Raw genomic sequence first — 8193 nt, forward strand, 5'->3', positions numbered from 1 at the left:
TTGCTAGTTCCAATTTCCATAAGTGTCTCCTGCATTTTATAAGGTTCTTATAGTTTGAGCTTTTACGTTTAGGCCTTTGATCCATTTAGAGCTGATTTTTGTGTATGGTGATAGATCGGTGTCCTGTTTCAATCTTCTGCATGTGGTCAGCCAGTTTTCCCAGCACCACTTACTGAATAGGTTTTCCTCTTCCCAGTAGTTGTTGGTGGAGGCTTTGTTGAAGATGAGTTGGTTGAGAAATTGAGATTTTGCTTCCAGAATCTCTAGCCTGTTTCATTGGTCCATAAGAGGCACAGGATTTAAAGAGGGTAAGAAGGAGAGTGAAGGCCTGAAGGGTTGAAGGAAAATGACAATTCAAGAGTTGGGAAAGAATTTGGTTTAATGCTTTTTAAAATGTTTGATTTTTTTTTCTTTTTATAGACCTTGAGGTATACAGTTATTTATTTGAGATTTTTCTTCTTTTTTTAATGTAAGAATCTGTCACTATAAAGTTTCCTCTTAGAACCAAGAGGTGAATTTCTGGTGATAACAAAGACATATATGTATGTCAAATTTGGTGTATAGTGTTGTTCAAGTCAACTTTTTAAAAATTGTTTTTTAAAAAGCTTGTCTATCTATTGTTTAAAGTGCAATAGTGAAATCTTCTACTATTATTGTATTGTTGTCTTTTTTCTCCCTTTGATTTTGTTAACATCTATTTTATATATTTATGTGCTTCGATGTTGGGTGCATACAATTATATCTTCTTAATGAATTGACCCATTTATAATGGTATAAGACCCCTTTTCCCTTGTGGAAGTTTTCAACTCAAAGTCTATCTAGTCTGATACAAGCATAGTCACCTCTGCTCGCCCCTTTTTCAAATTAAAACTTTAAAAAATTTTAGAGAGATAATATCTTGCTATGTTGCCCTGGTTGACCATAAACTCCTGAGCTCAAGTGATCTTCCTACCTTAATATCCTAAGTAATCAGAACTTTAGGCATGTGCCACCGTGTATGGCAACCTCTGCTCTCTTTTGGTTATCATTTGCATTGAATATCTTTTCCACCCTTTCACTTTCAGTCTATGTGTTCCTTTAAAGCAAAGTAAGTCTGTTGTAGGCAGAATATTGTTGGGTCTTTTGTTTTTCATCCAACCACTCTAGGTCTTTTGATTGGCAAATTTAATCTATTCACATTTAAAGTAATTATTGACAGGTAATAACTTCCTACTGCCATTTTGCTCATTGTTTACTGTCTATTTTGAAGTTCCTTTGTTTCATTTTTTTCTCTCTCAATGTCTGCCTTTGTGATTTGATGATATTTTGTGGTGGTGTACTTTGATTCTGTTCTCTTTTGTCTGTCAACTACAAGATTTTTTTCTTTGTGATTACCATGAGAATTACTGAAAACATCCAATAATTATAACAGTCTATACAACCTATAACATTTTAAGTTGATAACTTAATTTCAACTGCATGCAAAAACTCCAAATTTTTCTCCTTCCCCTACATTTCACATTATTGATGTCATAATTTATATATTTAATATACCATATATCCATAAACAAGTTGTTGTAACTATGATAATTTTTAATACTTTTGTCTTTTAACTTTTACATGACCTGTCTCAAACTCATTAATTTTGTTCTTCTGCTTGATTGAGTCTGCTGTTGAGGCACTCTATGAAATTTTTCAGATTGTCATTGTGCTCTTTAGTTCCAGAATTTTGTTTGGTTCTTTTTCTATGTTTTCTGTGTGTTAAACTTCTAATTTTGCTCCTGTATTATTTTTCCTGATTTTGTTTAGTGTTTATCTGCATTCTCCTGTAGCTCACTGAGTTTCTTTAAGACAATTATTTCAAGTTCTTTTCCAGGCAGTTCAGCGATCTCCAATCCTTTAAAGTTGCTTATAGGTGCATTATTTTGTTTGTGTTGTGGTGTTGTGTTTTCCCAATTATTCATAATCTTTGTGATCTTGCATTGATGTTGAGCATTTGAAGAACTTAGCAGGCTTTGGTGGGGAAAAGCCTACATCAGAGATATTAGGTGGACTGCATGGTAAAATTAGTGGGTGTGATTGCTGCTCAAGTTAGACTTGCTGGTCTGGTGCTAGAGTCAGCAAGTGAATGGGCCTGGAGCCTGTGTCCCCGGTGGCCAGCCTGATGCCCAGGTCCATAAGGGCTGACTTGCTAAATGTGCCTGGATCTGGATATATGGAGATGCCTTGTCCTGATTCCATAGGGGCCAGCCTATTGCCAGGGTCTACTGCAGATGGGCCTGAACTTTGGGTCTATGAAGTCTGGGTCACATGAACCAGCCTGGAGCCCAGGTCTGGCCTGGTGTAGAATTGGGCCTGGAGCCTGAGTCCACATGGATTAGTCTGGATCATGAGGCTGTGGGTACTGGCCTGGAACCTGGGTTCATATGGGTAGTCCTGGAGCTTGGGTCTGTGAGAGCTGACCTGGTACTAGAGTCTATTAGGCCAGGCCTAGACACTGGCTGGAGTGGAGTGGATTTAAACCCTGGTATTATTGGAGGATGGGGCCACAGAAACCAAGTGGGTCTAGAGCCTGTGTCCATGGGGGCCATCTTGGAGGCTAGGTGATGCTATCCTTGTACCTGGAGCTGAGGGTGCTGACTTAGAGTCTGGGGAAATGGGGGCCAGCCTTTCACTGAGTTTCGCTGGAGTAGGCCCAGGGCCAGGGTCCATATCAAAGTTGGTGTTCACTTCATTCTCCAACACCCCTTGTGGAGGGTATCTCTCTTCACCTATAATTTCTGGGCATAGGGGAGTGATCAACTGGGTAACACAAAACTGTTCTTTCTATCCTATTTAATGTGTCTTTTCTTATTTCTGTGCTACACTAAGTTTGTGATCTCTCACTTGAATTCCTTAGCTCTTGCTAAGGTTTGTTTGTGCATGGATAGATGTTTAAATTGATGTTTCTAGGAGAATCAGGTACTAGAAAGTCCCATTCTTCCATCTTGCTAATGGCACTTCTGTTCAGATTTTCTTTCTTCTTGAGTCAATGATAGTTTGTGTGTCACTAGGAATTTATTTTTTTCATCTATGTTATGTATTTTGTTGACATACAATTACTTATAATATTCTATTATAATAATTTTTATTCCTGTAATGTTAGTAATATATCTACTTTCATTTTTTACTTTGATAATTTGAGTCTATTCTCTTTTTTCTTGGTCAGTCCAACTAAAATTTAGACATTTTTCTTGATTTTTTCAAAGCACCAACTTTTAATTTTGTAAATTCTCTCTATTTTCCACTGTTTCTCTAGTCTCTATTGTTTTTACCTCCACTCTTATCTTTATTATTTCTTTCCATTCCCTGGATTTGGATTTTGTCTATTTTTCATTTTCTGATTCCTAAAAGTATAAAGTTATATTGTTGACTTGAGATCTTTCTCCTTTTTTGAAGGCAATAAAGAGTTATAAATTTTTCTGGTAGCTTTGGTAGAGTGTGATTTTATTTTTATTTATCTAAAGTATTTTCTAACTTTCCCCCTTTACGTGTTCATTAACCCACTGGTTATTTTAGAGTGTATAAATTTATTTTGACATTTGTCAGTTTTCCAGTTTTCCTCCTCTTATTGATTTCTAGTTTCATTCCATATGGTTGAAGAAAATACTTCAAATTATCTTAATCTTATTAAATTTGTCCATACTTTTTTTTTTTGGCATGGCATATTGTCTGTCCTGAAGAATGTTTCTTGTACACTTGAAAAGATTGTGTGTGCTCTTGCTATTGGATGGAATGTTCTATATATGTTAGGTTCAGTTTATAGTGTTGTTTAAACAATCTATTTCCTTACTGATCTTCTATCTGTCTATTATTGATAGTGGAATATTGAAGTCTCCAGCTTTTATTACAAAACTGTTTATTTCTTCTATCTATTCTTTCATTTTTGCTTTATATTTCAGGGGCTCTTTTCTGGTTTTGTATATGTTAATGATTGTTATATCTTCCAGATGGAATTATGTTTTTATTCATATGTAATATCTTCATTGTCTTTTGTAACGATTTTTGACTTGAAGTCTATGTTGTCTAATGTCAGTGGTTTTGTCCATTTTGTGCTTCTAAAACAGAATACTTGAGACTGGGTAATTTATAATAAACATAAATTTGTTGTCTCTCAGTTCTGGAGACTGGGGAGTCCAAGATCAAGGCAATGACAGGTTTGGCAATGCTGAATACAAGATGGTGCCTTGAACACTGTGTCCTCTGGAGAAGAGAAAAGCTGCAGTTTCATACGGTGGAAACAAAGGACAAAAACACAAAAGGGGACTAAACTCATGCTTATAACAACATTTGCCCACTCATGAGGGAAAAGTCATTATAGCCTAATTATCTCTTAAAGATTCTATCTCTTAATAATGTTACAATGGAAATTAAATTTCAAAATGAGTTTTTGAGGGGCAGACAAACTATAGCAGTTAGTACATCCACCTCAGCTCTGCTGGTTGCTATTTGCATGGAATATCTTTTCTATCCTTTGAATTTTAGCCTATTAATATTCTTTGAATCTTATGTGAGTCTCTGGTGGACTACATACAGATTTAGTGTGTCTTTTAAAATTCATTTTGACCAATCTCTGCTTTTTGACTAGTAATTCTATTTCATTAATACTTAGTTATTACTGATAAGAAACAAACTACTTCTGCCATTTTGATATTTGTTTCTACATATCTGTGCCTTTTTTGTTCTTCAATTCCTCAATGTTTTCTTTATGTGCAATTTTTGTTTCTTAGTGTATTGTTTTTATTTATTTCTCATTCTCTTTTCTGCATATTCTTTTAGTTATTTTCTCAGTGATTATACTTGAAATAATCTTACACCAATTAACTTACAACAATTTATTTTGTATTAATACCACATTAGCTTCAATAGTATACAAAAACTCTGCTCCTATACATCCCTGTCCCTTCCCCATTTTGTTTTTGTTGCCACAAATTGTAGCTCCTAGTATTGTGAACTCCATCACACAGATCTATAATTGTTGTTTTAGGCACTTTCTTTTAAACTATATAGAAAAAAGAGGAGTTAGAAACCCCAAATACAACAATACTGGCTTTTGTACTTGCCAGTGTAGCTATATTTATTAGTGTTCTTTATTTCTTTGCATGGTTTTCATTTACTATTTAGTATCCTTTCATTTCTGCCAGAGGGATTCTTTCTCACATTTTTCATAGAGAGGGTCTGATGGACTTCCTTAGCTTTTGTTTATATGGCAGTGTATTAATTTCTTCTTCATTTTTTGGTGATGAGCTTTAGGGCATGCTACTCCAAAATATGTCACGTTAGCATTTGATAAAACAGCAGAAGCAGATAGGTCACTCTCATCTTTCCACTTCTCCACTGAAACATGTTATAAAACCTAGGAAGGTCACTCTCTGCCCTTCCCCTGCTCTCCACCCTGAAGCATTCAAAAGATCCTCATTTGAGAAGTGCCTTCCTTATATCTGAAGGAAAGGACCTAAAGACACAGAGATGCCAAGAAGAATCTGAACAAACAGGGCTAAGTCTCTCAAGTTTATTACCATTAGATCATACCATTTTGTTCTTCAATCATATTTATCCATCACTGTCTACCCTTCATTAAACCTAAGCATAGAATACACAAATATACCATTTATTTGGGTCTTCATTTCTAAAGGCTCTCATATTATGTAAAACTTATATTAAATAAATTTGGACTGGGCAAGGTGGCTCAAGCCTGCAATCCCAGCACTTTGGGAAGCCGAAATGAGAGGACTGCCTGAGCCTGTGGGCTCAAGACCAGCCTGGGCAACTAGGTGAGAACTCATCTCTACAATAAATAAAAAAAATTGGTCAGGCATGGTAGTAAGTGCCTGTAGTTCCGGCTACTTAGAAAGCTAAGGTGGAAAGATCGCCAGAGTCCAGCAAGTCGTCACTGGGGTGGCCATGAGTGTGCCACTGCTCTCCAGTCTGGGTGACCGAGTAAGACTCCAACTCAATCAATCAATAAAATTTGTATGCTTTTATCTTATTAATTTGTCTTTTGTTACAGGGAACCAGTCATGAACCAAGTGATAGGTGAGAAGAAAAAAATATTCTCCTAAACAGAATATGGAATTTTTAGCTGACGCTTTTTTTTTTCCTTTCTTTCAGTATTTTAAATATGTAATCCCCCTGTCTTCTGGCTTCCATAGTTTCTGTTTATAAATCAGCTGTTTATTTTATTGAAGATCCCTTGTACATGATATCTTGCTTCTCTCTTGTTGCTTTTGGGATTCTCTTTTTGTCTTTCAGCAGTTTGATTATAAAGTTTCTCAATGTGAATCTGTTTATCTTCCTTGGAGTTTGCTGAGCTTTTGGGATGTACAGATTCATGTCTTTTTTTCAAATATGGGAAGTTTTTGGCTACTACTTCTTTGGATATTCTTTCTGTCCCTTTCTCTATATCCTCTCCTAGCAATTCTGTTATGAATATGTTAGCATGCTTGATGGTGAACCTCAAATCTTATACCCTGTTAATTTTTCTTTGTTTTTTCTGCTTTTCAGACTAGATATTTTCCATTTATCTAAATTCATTTATTCTTTCTGTGACTCCTTGAATCTGCTGTTGAGCCCTTCTAAGGAATTATTCATTTTAGTTAATGTGCCTTGTAGCTCCAGGATTTCAGTTTGGTTCTCTTTTTATGATCTGGCTACTTGATGATGTTTATTTGTTAACATGCTATTCCCCTGATTTCCTTTTGTTCTTTGAATATGGTCTCTTTGAGTTCTCTGAACATATTTAAGATCATTCATTTAAAGTATCTGTATAATAAGTTCAATGTCTGTTCTTCAGATATTGTTTCTATTAATTTCTCCTGTGAATAGTCCATTCTTTCATATTTCTTTGCATCCTTAATATTTTCCTGTAATAAACCTGATATTTACCACATACTATAATGTGGTAACTGTAGAATTCAGATTCTTTCCCTTATCAGGGTTTATTTTTTTCCTTGCTGTGGGTTGTAGTTGTCTGTTTAGGGACTTTTTGAAACTATTTTTATTGAGACTATATTCTGTTATGTGTAGTCTTTAGCTTGAGATCAGCTAGTGTTTTGGCAGATGTCTAGAGTAAAACAAACAAAACATGAAAAAACAACAACAAAAACTATTCTGCCTTTGCACATTGACTCTGTGTTTGGACACTCCTTCAATGCTTAGCCAGGTTGTTTATAACTCTGCATTCACTTCAGGTTCAGTTTTTGGTGAGCCTAAAGATCAGCCAAAAGTGAAAGCTTAGGTTCTATTCAATTATTTTCTGATTATGCATCCTGCTTGAGGACAAACGACTTTCTAAGTTCCCTGGTACATGTAAGAACTTTTCAATGCATTAATTTGGATAACAATCTTCTTTCCCAACTTTTCCTTTCAGGCCTTTGACATTTTTACTGTTTTTGCCCCAGGTGACAATGGGTTATTTGCCTTTTAATGTTTTCAAGGAAGACTCTCTGAGTAACTGCTTTTCCACCCACAGACATTTCTGAATTGATGAAACAAAGGCAGTTCCTTGTGTCAACTTCATGTATCTCCCAGACAGGTCGGACAGACAAACACAATTTTTTTTAAAACAAGGTCTGCTTAAAAAATTTGCCTTAATACAAAAATATTATTTTTCTTTAATGTAAATGTTACTTTTGCCCCTTAGAATATAACATTGTGATCCATAAAGGAATGTTTCAAACAGTATATAATTCCGTTATTGGAGAACTCATCTATTTCAAATGTTTACTATTTTGGGCAATATATAATCATGTCATTAATTTCTAATTTCATTTAATTTTTTCAAAGAACATGCTTTGTATGACATGAAATCTTTTAAATTTATTGAGACTTGTTTTATGACCCAGAATATGTTCTATTTTGGTAAATTGTTTCTGGTTCACACAAGATGAATTTTACTGTCATTGGGAAGTGTCCCGCAAATGTAAATGAGATTAAGTTGGTTGATATGTGTTCAAATCTACTATACTCTGTTGTTTTTCTGTGTTTGATCTATTAATTATTGAGAGACATATATTGAAATATCTGACTCTAATAGATTTATCTGTCTCCTTAGAGTTCCAACAGTTTTTTCTTCACATACTTTGAAGCTGTGTTATTAGGAGCATAACTTAGGTTTATTATTTCCACTTGATGAACTGTTCCTTTATCATTATGATATGACCTCTTTATCCCTGG

Source organism: Carlito syrichta, unplaced genomic scaffold, assembly GCF_000164805.1.
Source record: "Carlito syrichta isolate Samal-C Ts95f unplaced genomic scaffold, Tarsius_syrichta-2.0.1 Scaffold307756, whole genome shotgun sequence".
Taxonomy (NCBI): Eukaryota; Metazoa; Chordata; class Mammalia; order Primates; family Tarsiidae; genus Carlito; species Carlito syrichta.